Below are 18,593 nucleotides of genomic sequence, written 5' to 3'. Positions count from 1 at the left end.
GTAGCCACTTGATGATGCTAGGGTTGTCTGCAGGTTCCTTAAGCGATTGTTTGCTAGATTTGGCATACCTAGGGCGCTTATTAGTGATAGAGGAACACATTTCGCAACACCCAATTAGAGAAAGTACTTAAGCGATGCGGAGTTACTCATCGGTTCTATACTCCCTATCATCCCCGGACTAGTGGGGCGGGTTGAGGTAACTAATAGGGGTATTAAATGTATTTTAGAGAGAGCCGTTAGTACCGGTGGGAAGAATTTGGACTCTTAAGTTAGATGATGCATTATGGGGCGTTTAGGAGTTGCTTTTAGGACATCTATAGGTTTTACGCCCTATCGCCTTGTTTATGGAAAGTCATGTCATTTGCACATTGAGTTAGAGCATAGGGCACTTTGGGCCCTTAGAACTTGTAACTTTGATATTGATTATGCGGTGGGAGGCGACAATGGCGGTGAGTGAGCTAGATGAGTGGTGTCGGCGGGCATACGAAAACTCCTCAACTTACAAAGCAAGGACTAAGAAATGGCATGATCAAAGGATTCGTGAGCCTAAGGAATTTCAGGTTGGGGATCGAGTGTTGCTTTACAACTCTCGCCTTCGTCTGTTTCCCGGAAAGCTACAGACTCGTTGGTCTGGACCATTTCAGATCGGACAAGTCTTTCCATATGGAGTGGTAGAGTTGCATCATCCAGAGAAGGGGAACTTCAAAGTGAGCGGCCATCGGCTAAAGCGATATCATTGTAACTCGTTGGATAGTGAGCATCGAGTTGACTGGCTTTGTATGCATGAAGGGTGATCCAAATGAGTCACGCTTAAGACTCTGCAAATAAGCACTTCTGTACATTCGACTTGGATTATACTTTCATGTTTTTAATTAGTTGTGATTGTTTCATTATTTTCATTTGACTTTATTATAGTTGCTTAAAAATAATTAGGTTAATTTTAATTTTTCGGACTTATAGAATCGAAGAGGACAAACTCTTCCGTTTGACCATATCTACTTGTTTAATGATCTAATTACATGCATATGTGTTAATTATAGGTATGGGGGCAAGGCGACTCGAGTCGGCAAAAGGCAAGCCAGAAAAACTCGTTTCACCACGGTTTACATGGCCATCACGGGCTGCATCACCGGTAGTCTTGATGGCTCTGACGAGTCAAGACCGTGTTGAAGGATAAAGAGCAATTGTCACGGCTTGAAGGCGTACGGGACACAACCCTAGCCGTCTTTGAGAAGCCTGGCCGTTATAATCTTAGTGCCAGGAGCATCAAAGAAGGCTAAAGGATCGTACGAAATTTTGAGTCTAGCCGTCTTGATCAACCTGACCTTACCCTCACCCGTCTTTGAAACCGTGCCTATAAGAATTGGAGGCCTCTGAAAATTTTGCTTCCCTTTTGTTTTTCTTAGCTCAAAGGTGTTGTTCTTATACCCCTATCTCACCATTCTCACTTTCCTAAGCGAACTCAGGTGATATGACGGACCGCGATAAATCTCGTAGAAAGCAAGCTGAAGCAGCGTCAGCTACCGGTAAGCGATTGTGTGGTGAAGGAACGTCTTCCTCCACAACACCGGAACCGGCACTGACACTTCCACCTCCACCACCACAGCAAATAGTCCGACCTCGGAGAGCACCTACTGTGAATCCATCCACACCTGGCCGTCATCCATTGTGGACATTCCCTAATGCAGACAATGAGAGTAGATTCCAAGTCATGAGATGGAAGCAAGTGATGGCGGGCCGTTGCATGAACTTCACATCCTGAGAGAGTGGGATTGGCTCGAGATGTGCACACACCCGATCGAGACTACGCCATATGCGAGATTCTTTGACATCATTGAGCCAACCTACCGTGAGCTTACGATCGAGTTCCTCGGCACCTTCTTCCTGCGTAGCGGATCCTGGCTGGCATCGGCTGATGCAATTTATTTTAGGCTTGGGGAAGGGAGTTCTCGATGTCGGTCCCACAATTTGGAATGCATTTGGGATGATGGGTGAACAAGAAATCTCGGGGGAGGAGTATCGGGGTTGTCTCTACATCCACCCAATTTCATATGACGCCATGTGGGATTCATTGGTAATGAGGTAGGAAACATACTACCCAAGCGGGTCTAAGGCATCTAGCCCTCTAGGACCATCTCGCTACATTCATACCCTACTAGCTTACACCATTCTGGTAGGGGGGCGGTTTGGGGCGATCCACCTGGTGATGTCTTTATTCTCTGGGCTATGCAACATCGGAAGAAGCTAGACTTGGGATATTTATTGGCTCGCCAAGTCCGTTCATTTATAGTAGATGCTCGGGAAGAAGATGCATTGTTGTTTCCCGGTCCATATGTGACTAGGTTAGCTAAGAGACTAGATGTATTAGGCGGTATGCATGCAGACTTTCAAATATTGGTGACATGACACCACTAGGGATCGGACAAATGATCAACATGCGGATGATCACGGCCACTAGACATCCACATGGTATTGAATATAGGCTCGTGAGCACAATAGTCGGGGGAAGCTAGAGGCGGGCTAGAGGAGCCCAACATCCGTCGGTGGGATTCCGGATGTTAGGATTCCTAACCCGAGCTAGAGTGTTTATGCCTTCATCCCGGAGCCTCATCCTCTCATTCGGTAGAGCCATCGAGCGTCCGGATCGGTGCTTTGGCCGACCGTCTAGATCGAGTCTGCGATCTGACGGCGATACCGCTGAGTTTGTGCGGTTTCAAGAAGAAAGCGAAACGCAGACGGGCCACCCAGACAGACTTCATAGTAGTGCAGATTCAAAAGATGCAAGAGGTCGGAGCACAAAATCAATGGCTCATTGATGATATGGAGTTCGATTTGGTGACATGCTTCACGGACCACGATCCACCACATGACCTCCTCGAAATTTCCACCTTTGACTTCGTGATCAACGGTGAGAATACCGTCAATGAGACTCTAGCGGAAAGAAAAAAATTTGTGATATTTTCCTCCATCCTTTTTCTTTATTTTATTTTTTTTATTTTTTATTTTTTTTTTATTTCAATTTGTTATCTCCTTTTACTTTCTTGCTTGTAGCTTGTCTACTTTTATGTTATTTCCTTGCACTTGTTTGTTTATGTTAAGTAGAACATTATGCCTTTTTAATTATAAAAAAAAAAAAAAAATTCAGCATGATCTTCCATAACCATAATGTGTGAATCATATGCTTCCTCGGTCTAAATCTCTCAACAACGTGGACGGTGTTATACTAAAATGTGGGGTAGGGACCTCTAGATGTTGTGCCTATCTTGAGTTTTGTTTTAATTAAGTAGTTGATGACTTTTTTCTCCTTTGAATGGATTCCCTTATAGCTTCTATCGAACCTTGTTCGGAAGAAGGCAATGAATAAATCTCTCAACTACAATCCAGGCCGAAAATCGGTATTTTCCTTAATTCTTCCATATTACTTTATCGTAGATATAGAACACTTTATTAATATTGCTGCTTATTATTGTGATTGACTATTTAAACTTTGGGTTGAGAATTCATGCAATTTTAAATCACTCAAATGGTGAGATTTTGAGCCAATTGGTGCATCACTATTATGCTCTCTTTTCCTTCATTAGTGAGCATTTTACAGAATCTCTGTTTCTAGAACTTGCTTTACGATATCTATTGAAATTACATGAATTGTCAATAATCGTGAGATGATTTGGGCACTTAGGATTTACACAATTTGGCCAAAAAAAGCCTAACCCTAATGTTCTCTTAGTGAACCAATTCTGAGCCTTAACCATTCCTTTCTTGACAATAATAACAGTGACACTCATCTTATCACTTCTATTCATTTGACCATTCTTTCTACCATTGTTGCTGGAAATTATATAAGTTATACTTGCATTTTACTTTGGATCAACTGCATTCATATATTTCACTAAGTTGCTAGATTTTTCATAGATGCTTCCTTGATTATTGTATGTGTCAATAACCAACAACTCCTACATAATTTGTAATATATATACATAGTATATATATTTATATATAAAAAACAAAAAAACAAAAAAAATAAAAAAAAAAGTAGAAAGTATTAATTTAGTTCATTTCGAGCATCATCTTATTTTTAGAGCAACTTAGTGTTCATTTTGGTACGTACTTGATCCTTCATTACTTTCTTGCATTACTTGCTTAACTTCCGAGCAACTTGTAGCCTACTTTCCATATTTATACGTACCTTACCTTAACCCCATTACAACTGGCTCAAGACCCTTTGATCATGATTATTGATTATTTCGTAGTAGTGGAGATTGAATCCATAAGCAAGCCTATGGTAAGCACTTTTACGTATTTTTGCGTTGAGGCTTGGCGATCTTCTTTCACCTATATACACTTATGTGTTTTGAGTGATATCTTGTGAGGCATGATTCTCAATTTCTTAATTTAGATGGTTTATCATTTTAACTTTAGCAACTTTATTAAGTTTGCTCTTTCTCTTAAGGATTTAGTGATTTGGGGATTTTGGGAAAAATCATTACGGAGTTTTGAAATTTATTTTGAGCTAACCTCCTGCAATGCGATTGATTGAGTTATTTGATATCTTTTGAGGAGTGAGTTGTAAATTGCTTGAGGACAAGCAAAAGTTTAAGCATGGGGTAATTTGATAAGCATCATACTACACATGTTTTCATGCCCGATTGTTCACATTTTTATGCATGATTATCCCGTTTATGCTAGAATCACTGTCTTTTGTTTCCCTTTTCGTTTGAGGTCATTTTGAAGGACACCATCGATGGTGGAAATCATTGGGATTACGGAGCAAAATCCATCAAATTAGGCGAGAACAAGCACCGAGGGTTGAGCACGGCACGGACTCCGGTCGTGCTAAATTATCGAGGCTATCCCAATTGTGCCATTTCGGCCGCCTTAGTAGCCACCACGGCCTCCGGCCGCGACTGTGGTGGATCGGCCGCCTTAGGCCGCGACTGTGGTGGCTCGGCCTGTGAGACTCCACAGTTGACCTGACTGGACTCCGTACGTCTTTGAATCAACTATATAGGCGATTTTGAATTCTAATTGAAGAAGACAATTTTTGGACTCAATTCCAAGAGACACACTTAATCAAATATTTCCTATACCTCAATTGTAGACCTGAAGAGATCAATTTTCATCAATTGAAGGGGGGATTCCACTTATTCCAACATCGAATTGAAGATCAAGACAAACTTTGGGAGCATTCAAGAGGCAACTAGGGTTTGAGATTTTGAATTTGCAAATTTAGGGTTTCTCATTCGACTTGAAAGAGAAGGGTGTACATACCTTTAATTTGTTTTCCCTATTTTGTTCTTTAATTGCTTTATTTGTGAACATGAGCGGCTAGATCTTTTGAATCCATTAGGGTTCACCTTTGTTGATGGATTATGCTTAATTGTTAGTTTTTTTATAATTGTCATTCTTGCAATCTTCTTGCTATTCAGTAATAAAAGTTTGATGCAGTTAATTTGAGACGTTGGATTAATTGTTTATTAGGTTGTTTCTTGACATTGAGAAATGCTTGTTACAAACTGGATTTTGAATAGTAAGGGTAGTAGTTAACACTTAGAGATGAGGTTGATTTACTCACGGGATTAAGAACTAACAACTCTTAATAGTCTTAAATCATACTTAATGCTAATTTGTAGTAATCTAATAGGAAGAGATTCCATTAGGTTAGTGCAGGTTTAGGAATCCGTGCTTCGAGAGAGGCAGGGATTCAATTCGAGGATTTAGGCAACGGGTAAGCAAGATCGGCAATCCATAAAATTCATCTTTAGAATTCCATCACTTAGGCTCCCTTTTGGATTTATTTCTCTCTTTACAATTGTCTTTTAATTGTCCATTGTTGTCCTTCATTTACTTAATTGCACTCATAACCATTAGCTGGTATGTTAGAACTTTCACACCCTATTTCAGACTAGATAACATTGCAAGCAGTAGTAACTCTAGGTTCATCCGATCTCTAGGGATACGACCTTGATACTCACTAGTGCTAGGCTGCATCGGTAGGTTCACTGCCTTAGGTGTAGGTTGCATAAAGAACCCATCAGCACTACATCACTTAGTACTTCATCTGAATACCTCCCAATAGTGAAAGTCACAATAACCTACTTATTCACTTTTATCTCACCACAGTTGTTTAATTATAATAATTTATAAGGTTTTGGATGTGGAATAAGATTTAATCCCAATTTCTCTACCATCGTGCTAGCAATGTTTGTACAATAACCACTATCAATAATGACAATGCATGTCTTAACTTGCACATGGCATCTAGTATGAAATATGTTGTCCCTTTGCTGCTCCATATTATCTTCCTCCTTCATTTGCACATTAAGTGTGTATCTAGCAACCAAAAGATCACCTTTAGTAAGCAAATAGATTAAAGCACTGGTCTAGGCACCAATCTTGTCGAAGAGAAGGAAGAAGTCGTAACTAAGTAACTAAGCCCCAAGCAAAGGCTAGCGAGTCACCTCCATTTTATTAGCTTCGGTTAGGTTGGTCTCCTTATGATATGAACCAAACTAGCACAATGAATGCTACTCCAACAAGGAGTCTTGATGATGCAAATCCTACTAGCTCAAGGAATCCTAATCCAATAAGGAGCCATGACTCAACTAGGAGTCCTAATCCTGCAAGGAGTCCTAATGATATTAGGAGTTTAAGCAACGAAAGGAATCCTAATTCAACTAGGAGCCCTAGTTCATTTTAAATTATAAGACAATGAGCTTATCCAAGACTTTTGGGCTAAGGACACATCAAGGCTTGAAGAATTGGATTTAAGTTCAAGGCTCATTAATCTAATTCAGTTTATTGGGCTTGAATGAATCTAATTAGGCTTAAAAAGAGCAAAGAAGCTAAATTAGAGCATATGAAGACTTTGGGCTTAACTTGGCTTATGTTATGAGTCCCATCTACATGACTTATGTAAATTAGGGTTTTATGGCTTATTATGGGCTGCCAAATATGTATTTTAACCTAATTAGGACTTTATTTAAGTTATCTCTTATAGTCATAAAGGTTATCTTTATCCTATATCAGATGTAAATTCTTATAAGTTAAGATTTAGGGTTTTCTAAGGCCTATATAAGGCTAGTACGAATTTTGATGTAACAAAAAAATTAGGTTGAAGTTGAAGTTGAATAATAATTAGTTTTTAAACCTTAAAGTTGTTTGCTTTGTCTTTGTGTTCGTATTTGAATGCAAATCTTACTTATTAAGGAGTTGATTTATCCTTGTGGTGTACTTGGAATTGGGGTTTAAGGGACTTAGTTTTCCCTAGGTTCTAATTCTTAATCATCTTTCTAAGTAATTTGTTTTCTAACCTTTCTTAGGGGTTGAACCAAATTGGTTCTTAGAGTTTTCATGTTAATGTGTTAGAGGTCCACAAACTCAAAAGGGGTTCTCAAGCTTATTCATGGAGGTTCCATATCACCTTGTTGCCCGAAACATTCTTACTCCTTCTCCATCAAAAACAGCCTTATCATCTCCTCTTTTGTTTCCTTTCCATTGATTAGACCAATTAGGTCTATTGCTTGAAGTGCCATTTTGTTCCAACCTTGTTGTGCCCCTTAGTTTTAATTGCTTTTCAACGTTAATTGCAAGATGAACTAACTCCTCAAGTTCTACATAATGTTGCAATTTGACCCTATCTCCAATCTCCTTATCAAGCCCACCAATAAAATGTGCCATGTTAACTTCCCTATCTTCATCCAAATCAGTCCTTGTGATGAGCATCTCCATTTCCTTATAGTAATCCTCTACCTTCCTATTACCTTTCTTCAAACCTTGGAGTCTTTGATGTAACAAAATGTCTTTTCATGATGGTTTTGAGAGCATGCTAAGTATCAATAGGCTCTTTCATGTTTCTTCTCCTATTCACCACCAATTGATCCCACCACACTATTGCATACTCAGAAAATTGAGTAACCACTAACTTTATCTTCTTTTCCTCATAAAAATTATGACAATCAAAGATAAGGTCTACTTGCTTTTTCCACTCCAAATATGGCTCCGAATCTTATTTTCCTATAAAGGTAGGAATCTTAAGTTTGATACCACCCAAATTTCTATCCACATCATCATTATACCCATACCAAACTCACCTCTACTATTCCCTCTACCCATTGCATTGTTTCAGCCTCTTTTAGCTCCTCAACCCATGCCACGACCAACACCCACAGTTGTGGCATTATCATCATCATCATAGACTAAATCTAAAGCTTCCTCATTGCCTACTAAGTTTTTCCTATTGTTTCCTATTCGAGCATTAGCATTGATTTGCTCTAATATGGCTCTTTGGTTGGCTACCATATATAACTACATCTTCTCCATAGCCTTATTGATGTTCAATATACTCCACTGAACTCTTTCATTTTCATGTGGGCCTACCTAATAATACTCCAATCCAAATTACTTCATTGAATGCCTCCCAAACATCAAAATGCTTGTATTACTACTTGTATTACGCTTGGATTAATAAAAAGCAATATGATTTCTCCCTTACGCACATGGATTTACATCTCGTCTTACTTCATCATCAAGCTAAGCTCTAATGCCACTGGTCAAGCTTATCAATTGAGTTTCCATGATTCCTTATGCTAATCCTTGTGTCATCAGAAGTCATCTTACATAGAGGAACTGATGCAAACCCAAAGCCCAAGGAGCCAAGTAACCAACCACGTCAAGGAGATCAAGTTCCAAGCCCAAATGATCCATTAATATCAAGTTCCAAGCCAAGTAGCTAAAATTAATTAGGAAATAATGGCAGCCGCGCCTTGTGGTTATTTAGAAGTATTAGTTCTTGTTTTGGTCATTCCTTCCTATATTAAAGATGCCAACTTTGTTTCTTGTTTTGTCATTTAGGAAACATTCTAATAATGCCTAATATACTACTTAGGCATTTTTTAGGAGAAACTCAATAGGGAGGCACCATTTTAGTTGATTAGGAATATCTCTTGATACTAAATCAATTAAGTTGCTTATTTTGCTATTTAGGAAGATATTAATTTAGGCTTTATTTGTTATATCCTATCTTAGATTAATTCCTTGTTGCATATGGAAATTAGTTTTTGTTTTCTCTATTTAAACTCATTACACTTATCAAGACTTGTCTTCTGGAATTCCTTTGTGACTTATCATTCACCTTTTTCCTTAATCTTGAATGTGTCGTCCAAAAGCTTTTCTATACCAAGGTTCATACTTCTAGTAAAGTGTTAGGTCGGGGTCCTTATTCGTGAATCTGACTTTAGACGTTCTTCGTAACAATTTCATAATGTGGTTCTTGCAAATCCATCAAGAATCACATTAGGAACAATGAATGATGGAGATTCTAATAGTGTAAATCCTGAATCAAAATATTGGGCATGTCTTGATTCTCGTTGTTCCCTCTTTCCTCTAGAAGATTCATCCACGATCATTTAGAGAATGATATAAATACACGACCAACTAATTTTGTTTCTTCGCATTTGTCTAAGCATTGGATCGGTACCTATGATTGCCGCTTCCACGCGCTTTCACTCAACCTCGTGTTTATGCTCTCTAGATAAAACCAAACCATTATAATAGATAGAGATTAGAAAGAGAGGTACAAAACAAACGAGCAAAATGAGAACATAGGTAAGATTTTCGATTCGATAAGGAAAGAAATCACCAGTTCTTTATTTTTTTCTATACAACTAAGTGTAAGGATCAAATCGAATTTATTTGAAGTAATTTGAGTCGAAGTGTTATTAGGTAGGCCCACACAAATTTCACCTTGTTTCTATTATGCTGACTCATAAGATTTGGAACCATGAGAGTTTTTTACCAATCTACCCCTCTTTCGTTCTTAATTTGACTTCAATTTATTCATTTTATTTATTTATTTATTCATATTCAGCTCTAGTTTCTTCTTCTTATGGAAAGAGGGCTTTCGCACTATAAAAACTGCATGCAACCGACTTATGAAGACCCGCACTAGTAAACCTACACTTATCATTCACGTCCTTCCTTTATGTTGCTAAACATCACTTATACTTGGTTAAAGTGTTTTAATTAATATTGAAGATTTTAATATTAAACTCCGACTGCCAATTAATAATGAACCTAAAAAGCCACATACGTTAAGATCAACTCAAGCACGGTGATGGACTTAACTTGTACCTCAAGTAGGAACACTACTATCTTCCGAAGTTAAAGTCTATAAATGTCTAAATAATGTATAACCAAATTCCAATTGAAATGAAATCTTTAGGATAAATCAATGCAATTTAGGAGGAATTAATGAAAGGACATCAATTCAAATCCTGGTTCGGTTGCATGCAGTTTATATAGTGCCATAGCCCTCATTCCATAAGAAAAAGAAATGACAAGCTAAATATCAATAAATAAATAATGGATTAGTAAAGCTGTAGGAACTTGGATAAATAGAAACGAAACACATGGAAATTAATATAAATTTTATTATTTTTTTCATTTCTATTTTATTTCTACGAAGAAGTTCCGGGAGTTACAAAGGAAACTTCGAGCTCATATTGGTCATATTATCAATTGCTTTCCCATGATTCCTTAATGAAAATAAGAGGAAATTTGTGTGGGTGTACCTAATAACACTTCGACCCAATATACTTCATTATATGCCTCCAAAACATCAAAACACGCTCATTCATGCTTGGATTAATCAAAAGCAACATGATTTCTCCCTTACATGCATGGATTTACATCTCGTCTTGCTTAATCATCAAGCTAAGCCTCAATGACACCGGTCAAGCTTGGCAGTTGTGTTGTCTTGATTCCTTACGCCAATCCTTGTGCCATCAGGTGTCCTCATTCCTAAAGAAACAAGGAATGATGTTAATCGGCTAGCTGGATTAAGGATTAACAACTCTTAATAGACTTGAATCTAAGCTTCATGCTGTGTTGAGATTAATTGTTAGGAAGAGATTCCAACATTTAGTTCCCAGAGTTAGGAATTTGGTGAGCTTAAGAGATGATCCGAGTTCATTTAGGATTCAGGCACGGGTAACAATTTGGTAATCAAGATAATCACCTTTAGTAATTCCATCGCAATTAGGTCCCATTTGGGTTTGCTTTCTTCCTGTGTTGCTCCATTATCCTTTTAGATTATTTGACATTTAATTAATTGTTTGTTCATAATCAATCATAGCATAATACTTCATTGAGTTGTTCAGACTAGATAACATAGCGAACAGTAGTAACTCTAGGTTCACTCGATCTCTAAGGATACGACCTTGATACTCACTAGTGCTAGGCCGCATCGATAGGTTCACTGCCTTAGCTGTAGGTTGCATCAATAGCCCATCATATCACTATATTACGGGATTATTTTCACATATTAAAAAATTTACCCCTTTTACGAGGATGTTTTCTCGTATTAAAGAATTGTACCCGTTCTACGAGACTATTTTCTTAGATTCGCAAATACACTACTTTTACGGGGTTGTTTGCTCAAATTCATAAATATACATGTTGTACGGGGTTATTTTCTTATATTGATAAATATACCACTTTTACGGGGTCATTTTCTCATATTAAATTATTAGCACTATTTTGGGGTTGTTTTCTCAAATTCATAGATAAACATGTTTTACGGAGTTATTTTCTTATATTGACAAATATACCCCTTTTTCAGGGTTGTTTTCTCATATTATAAAATTAATCCATTTAAGGGATTGTTTTCTCATACTCACAAATTTACCAAAATTACGGAGTTATTTTCACTGATTGATAAATATCCCCATATTACAGGGTTGTTTTCTCATATTAAAAAATTTACTCCTTCTACGAGGCTGTTTTCTCAAACTCTTAATTACACTATTTTTATGGCGTTGTTTTCTCAGATTCATAAATATACACGTTTTACGGGGTTATTTTCTTATATTGATAAATATACCAAACTTACGGGGTTATTTTTTTATATTGTGAAATATACCCCTCTTTTACGAGGTTGTTTTCTCATATTATAAAATAAACCTATTTAAGAGGTTGTTTTCTCTTACTCATAAATACACCAAATTTACGGGGTTATATTCTCCGATTGATAAATATCCCCGTATTACGGGTTTGTTTTCTCATATTAAAAAATTAACCCCTTCTATAAGGTTGTTTTCTTAGATTCGCAATTACACTACTTTTACGGGGTTATTTCCTCATATTCATAAATATACACATTTTACGAGGTTATTTTCTTATATTGATAAATATATCACTTTTATGGAGTTATTTTCTTATATTGAGATATATAACCCTTTTACGGGGTTGTTTTATCATAATAAATTATTAGCGCTATTATGGGGTTGTTCTCTCAAATTCATAAATATACACATTTTACGAGGTTATTTTCTTATATTGATAAATATACCCTTTTTACAGGGTTGTTTTCTCATATTATAAAATTAACCCATTTAAAAGGGTTGTTTTCTCATACTCACAAATACACCAAAATTACGAGGTCATTTTCTCTGATTGATAAATATCTCCGTATTACGGGGTTATTTTCTCATATTAAAAAATTTACTCATTCCACAAGGTTGTTTTCTCATATTAAAAAATTTACCCGTACTGCAAGGTTATTTTCTTAGACTCGCAATTACACTACTTTTACGGGGTTATTTTCTGATATTCATAAGTATACATGTTTTACGGGGTTATTTTCTTATATTGATAAATATACAACTTTTATGGGGTCATTTTCTAATACTAAATTATTAGCACTATTATGATGTTGTTTTCTTAAATTCATAAATATACACATTTTATGGGGTTATTTTTTTATATTGACAAATATACCCCTTTTAGGGGGTGGTTTTCTCATATTATAAAATTAATCCATTTAAGGGGTTGTTTTCTCATACTCACAAATATGTCAAAATTACGGGGTTATTTTCTCCGATTGATAAATATCCCCGTTTTCCGAAATTGTTTTCTAATATTTATAAATGTACCCCTCTGACAAGGTTGTTTTCTCATATTAAAAAATTTACCTCTTTTACGAGGCTGTTTTCTCAGACTCACAATTACACTACTTTTACGGGTTGTTTTCTTAAATTCATAAATATACACGTTTTACAGGGTTATTTTGCTTATATTGATAACTATACCACTTTTACGGGGTCGTTTTCTCATATTAAATTATTAGCATTATTCTACGATTGTTTTCTCAATTTCATAAATATACACATTTTACGGGTTATTTTCTTATATTAACAAATGTACTCCTTTTACGGGGTTGTTTTTTTCATATTATAAAATTAATCCATTTAAAGGGTTGTTTTCTCATAGAAAAAATTTACCCTTTCTACGAGGCTTCAGACTCACAATTACACTACTTTTACGGGGTTGCTTTCTCAAATTCATAAATATACAAGTTTTACGGGGTTATTTTCTTATATTGATAAATATACCACTTTTATGAGGTCATCTTCTCATACTAATTTATTAGCACTATTATGGTGTTGTTTTCTCAAATTCATAAATATAAACGTTTTACGGGGTTATTTTCCTACGTTGACAAATATACCATTTCTACGGGGTTGTTTTCTCATATTATAAAATTAACCCATTTAAGGGGTTGTTTTCACATTCTCACAAATATGCCAAAACTATGGGGTTATTTTCTCCGATTGATAAATATCCCCGTATTATGGAGTTGTTTTCTAATATTAAAAGATTTACCACTTCTATTAGGCAGTTTTCTTAGACTCGCAATTACACTATTTTTACGTGGTTGTTTTCTCAAATTCATAAATATATACATTTTACGGGATTATTTTCTTATATTGATAAATATACTATTTATGCGGGATCATTTTCTCATATTAAATTATTAGTACTATTATGGTGTTGTTTTCTCAAATTTATAAATATACACGTTTTACGAGATTATTTTCTTATATCGACAAACAAACCCCATTTATGGGGTTGTTTTCTCATATTATAAAATTTATTTATTTTAAGCAGTTGTTTTCTCATACTCATAAATATAACACAATTACGAGATTATTTTCTCATATTCATAAAAATCCTCATATTACGGAATTGTTTTCACATCTTAAAAAATTTTACCCTTCTACGAGGTTGTTTTCTCATATTTTAAAATTTATCCATTCTACGAGGTTGTTTTCTTAGACTCGTAATTACACCACTTTGACGGGGTTATTTTCTCAGATTCATAAATATACACTTTTTACGAGGTTATTTTATTACATTAATAAATATACCACTTTTACGGGATCATTTTCTCATATTAAAAAATTAGCATTATTCTGGGGTTATTTTCTCAAATTCATAAATATACACCTTTTACGGGGTTATTTTCTTATATTGACAAATATACATCTTTTATAGGGTTGTTTTCTCATATTATAAAATTAACCTCTTTAAGGGGTCGTTTTCTAATACTCACAAATAGATCAAAATTACGAGGTTATTTTTTCCGATTGATAAATATCCTCGTATTACGGAGTTGTTTTCTCAAATTCATAAATATACATGTTTTACGGGATTATTTTCTTATATTGATAAATACACCACTTTTACGAGATCGTTTTCTCATATTAAATTATTAGCACTATTATGGGGTTGTTTTCTCAAATTCATAAATATACTCGTTTTACAGGGTTATTTTCTTATATTGATAAATATACTCCTTTTACTGGGTTGTTTTCTCATATTATAAAATTAACACATTTAAGGAGTTGTATTCTCATACTCACAAATATACAAAAATTATGGGGTTATTTTTTTCAATTGATAAATATCCCCGTACTACAAGTTTATTTTCTCATAGTAAAAAATTTAACCATTCTACGAGGCTATTTTCTCAAACACGCAATTACACTACTTTTACCGAGTTATTTTCTAATATTGATAAATATACTACTTTTATGGGTCATTTTCTCATACTAAATTATTAGCACTATTATTGTGTTATTTTCTTAAATTCATAAATATACATGTTTTACGGAATTATTTTCTTATATTGAAAAATATACCCCTCTTAGGGGGTTGTTTTCTGATATTATAAAATTAATCCATTTAAGCGGTTGTTTACAGGGTTATTTTCTTATATTGATAAATATACTCATTTTACTAGGTTGTATTCTCATATTATAAAATTAACACATTTAAGGAGTTGTTTTCTCATACTCACAAATATACCAAAATTACAGGGTTATTTTCTCCGATTGATAAATATCCCCGTATTACAAGGCTGTTTCCTAATATTTATAAATATACCCCTCTGACGGGGTTATTTTCTCATATTAAAAAATTTACCCCTTCTACGAGGCTGTTTTCTCACACTCGCAATTACACTACTTTTACGGGTTGTTTTCTAAGATTCATAAATATACACGTTTTACGAGGTTATTTTCTTATATTGATAAATATATACCACTTTTACAGGGTCGTTTTCTCATATTAAATTATTAGCACTACTCTGGGATTGTTTTCTCAAATTAATGAATATACACATTTTATGGGGTTATTTTCTTATATTGACAAATATACTCCTTTTACAGTGTTTTTTTCTCATATTATAAAATTAACCAATTTAGAGGGTCGCATTCTCATACTCACAAATATAGCAAAATTACGGGGTTATTTTTTCCGATTGATAAATATCCGCGTATTACGAGGTTGTTTTCTCATATTAAAAAATTTACCCCTTCTACGAGGTTGTTTTCTCATACTCGCAATTACACTACTTTTACGAGTAATTTCTAAGATTCATAAATATACACGTTTTATGGGGTTATTTTCTTATATTGATAAATATACCACTTTTACGGGGTCATTTTCTGATATTAATATATTAGCACTATTATGGTGTTGTTTTCTCAAATTCATAAATATACACGTTTTACGGGATTATTTTCTTATATCGATAAACATACCCCATTTACGGGGTTGTTTTCTCATATTATAAAATTAACCTATTTAAGCTGTTATTTTCTCATACTTACAAATATACCACAATTACGAGATTATTTTCTCATATTTATAAATATCCTCATATTACGGAAATATTTTCACGTTTTAAAAAATTTGCCCCTTCTACGAGGCTGTTTTCTCATATTTTAAAATTTACCCATTCTATAAGGTTGTTTTCTTAGACTCGCAAATACACCACTTTTACGAGGTTATTTTCTCAGATTCATAAATATACATATTTTATAGGGTTATTTTCTTATATTGATAAATACACCATTTCTACTGGGTCGTTTTCTCATACTAAATTATTAGCACTATTATGGGGTTGTTTTCTCAAATTCATAAATATACACGTTTTACGGGTTATATTCTTATATTGACAAATATACCCTTTTGACGGGGTTATTTTCTATTATAAAATTAACCCATTTAAGGGGTTGTTTTCTCATACTCACAAATATACCACAATTACGGGGTTATTTCCGCAGTTTCATAAAATCTCCGTATTACGGGGTTGTTTTCACATTTTAAAAACTTTACCCCTTCTACAAGGCTATTTTCTCATATTAAAAAACTTACATGTACTACGAGGCTGTTTTCTTAGACTCGCAATTACACTACTTTTGTGGGTTATTTTCTAAGATTTATAAGTATACATGTTTTACGGGGTTATTTTCTTATATTGATATACCACTTTTATGAGTCATTTTCTCATACTAAATTATTATTACTATTATGGTGTTGTTTTCTTAAATTCATAAATATACACGTTTTACGGGTTTTTTTTTTATATTCATAAATATACATACTCACAAATATACCAAAATTACGGGGTTATTTTCTCCGATGGATAAATATCCCCGTATTACGGGGTTGTTTTCTAATATTTATAAATATACCCCTCTGACAGAGTTGTTTTCCCATATTAAAAAATTTATCCCTTCTATGAGGATGTTTTTTCATACTCGAAATTACATTATTTTTACGGGTAGTTTTCTAAGATTCATAAATATATATGTTTTACGGGAATATTTTCTTATATTGATAAATATACCACTTTTACGGGGTCATTTTCTCATATTAAATTATTAGCACTATTCTGGGGTTGTTTTGTCAAATTCATAAATATAAATATTTTATTGGGTTATTTTCTTATATGGACAAATATACTCCTTTTCCGACATTGTTTTCTCATATTATAAAATTAACCCATTTAAAGGGTTGTTTTCTCATACTCACAAATATATCAAAATTATGGGGTTATTTTCTCCGATTAATAAATATCCCCGTATTACGAGTTTGTTTTCTCATAGTAATAAATTTACCCCTTCTACGAGGCTATTTTCTCAGACTAGCAATTACACTACTTTTACGGAGTTGTTTTTCCAAATTCATAAATATATACGTTTCAGGGGGTTATTTTCTTATATTGATAAATATACTACTTTTACAGGTTATTTTCTTGTATTATGAAATATACCCCTTTTACGGGATTGTTTTCTCATATTATAAAATTAACCCATTTAAGGGGTTGTTTTCTCACACTCACAATTATATCAAGATTATGGGGTTATTTTCTTCGATTGATAAAAATCCACGTATTACGGGGTTTGTTTTCTCTTTTTAAAAAATTTACCCCTTCTACGGCGCTGTTTTTCCATACTCACAATTACACTACTTTTACGGGATTATTTTCTCAGATTTATAAATGCAAACATTTTACGGGGTTATTTTCTTATATTGATAAATATACCACTTTTATGGGGTCATTTTCTCATACTAAATTATTAGCACTATTATGGAGTTGTTTTCTCACATTCATAAATATACACGTTTTACAGGGTTATTTTCTTATGTTTACAAATATATCCATTTTACAGGGTTGTTTTCTTATAATTATAAATATATCAAGATTATGGGGTTATTTTCTTCGATTGATAAAAATCCTTGAATTACGGGGCTTATTTTCTCATATTAAAAAATTTACCCCTTCTACGAGGCTGTTTTCTCATACTCGCAATTACACTACTTTTACAAGATTATTTTCTTATATTCATAAATGCACACATTTTACGGGGTTATTTTCTTATATTGATAAATATTCCACTTTTACGGGGTCATTTTCTCATACTAAATTATTAGCACTATTATGGGGTTGTTTTCTCAAATTCATAAATATACACGTTTACGAGGTTATTTTCTTATATTGACGAATATACCCCTTTTACGGGGTTGTTTTCTCATATTATAAAATTAACCCATTTAAGGGGTTGTTTTCTCATACTCATAAATATACCACAATTACGGGGTTATTTTCTAATATTTATAAATATACCCTTCTTACGGGGTTGTTTTCTAATATTTATAAATATACCCCTTTAACGAGGTTGTTTTTTCATATTTAAAAATTTACCCCATCTACGAGGCTGTTTTCTAAGACTTGCAATTACACTACTTTTATGAAGTTGTTTTCTCAGATTCATAAATATACACATTTTACGTGGTTATTTTCTTATATTGGTAATTATAACACTTTTACGGGGTCATTTCTCAAACTAAATTATTAGCACTATTATGGTGTTGTTTTCTCAAATTCATAAATATACACGTTTTACGATGTTATTTTCTTATATTGGCAAATGTACCCCTTTTACGGGGTTGTTTTCTCATATTAT

This window comes from Ricinus communis, chromosome 3, assembly GCF_019578655.1.
Source record: "Ricinus communis isolate WT05 ecotype wild-type chromosome 3, ASM1957865v1, whole genome shotgun sequence".
NCBI lineage: Eukaryota > Viridiplantae > Streptophyta > Magnoliopsida > Malpighiales > Euphorbiaceae > Ricinus > Ricinus communis.
Note: the sequence above shows the minus strand (reverse complement) of the source record.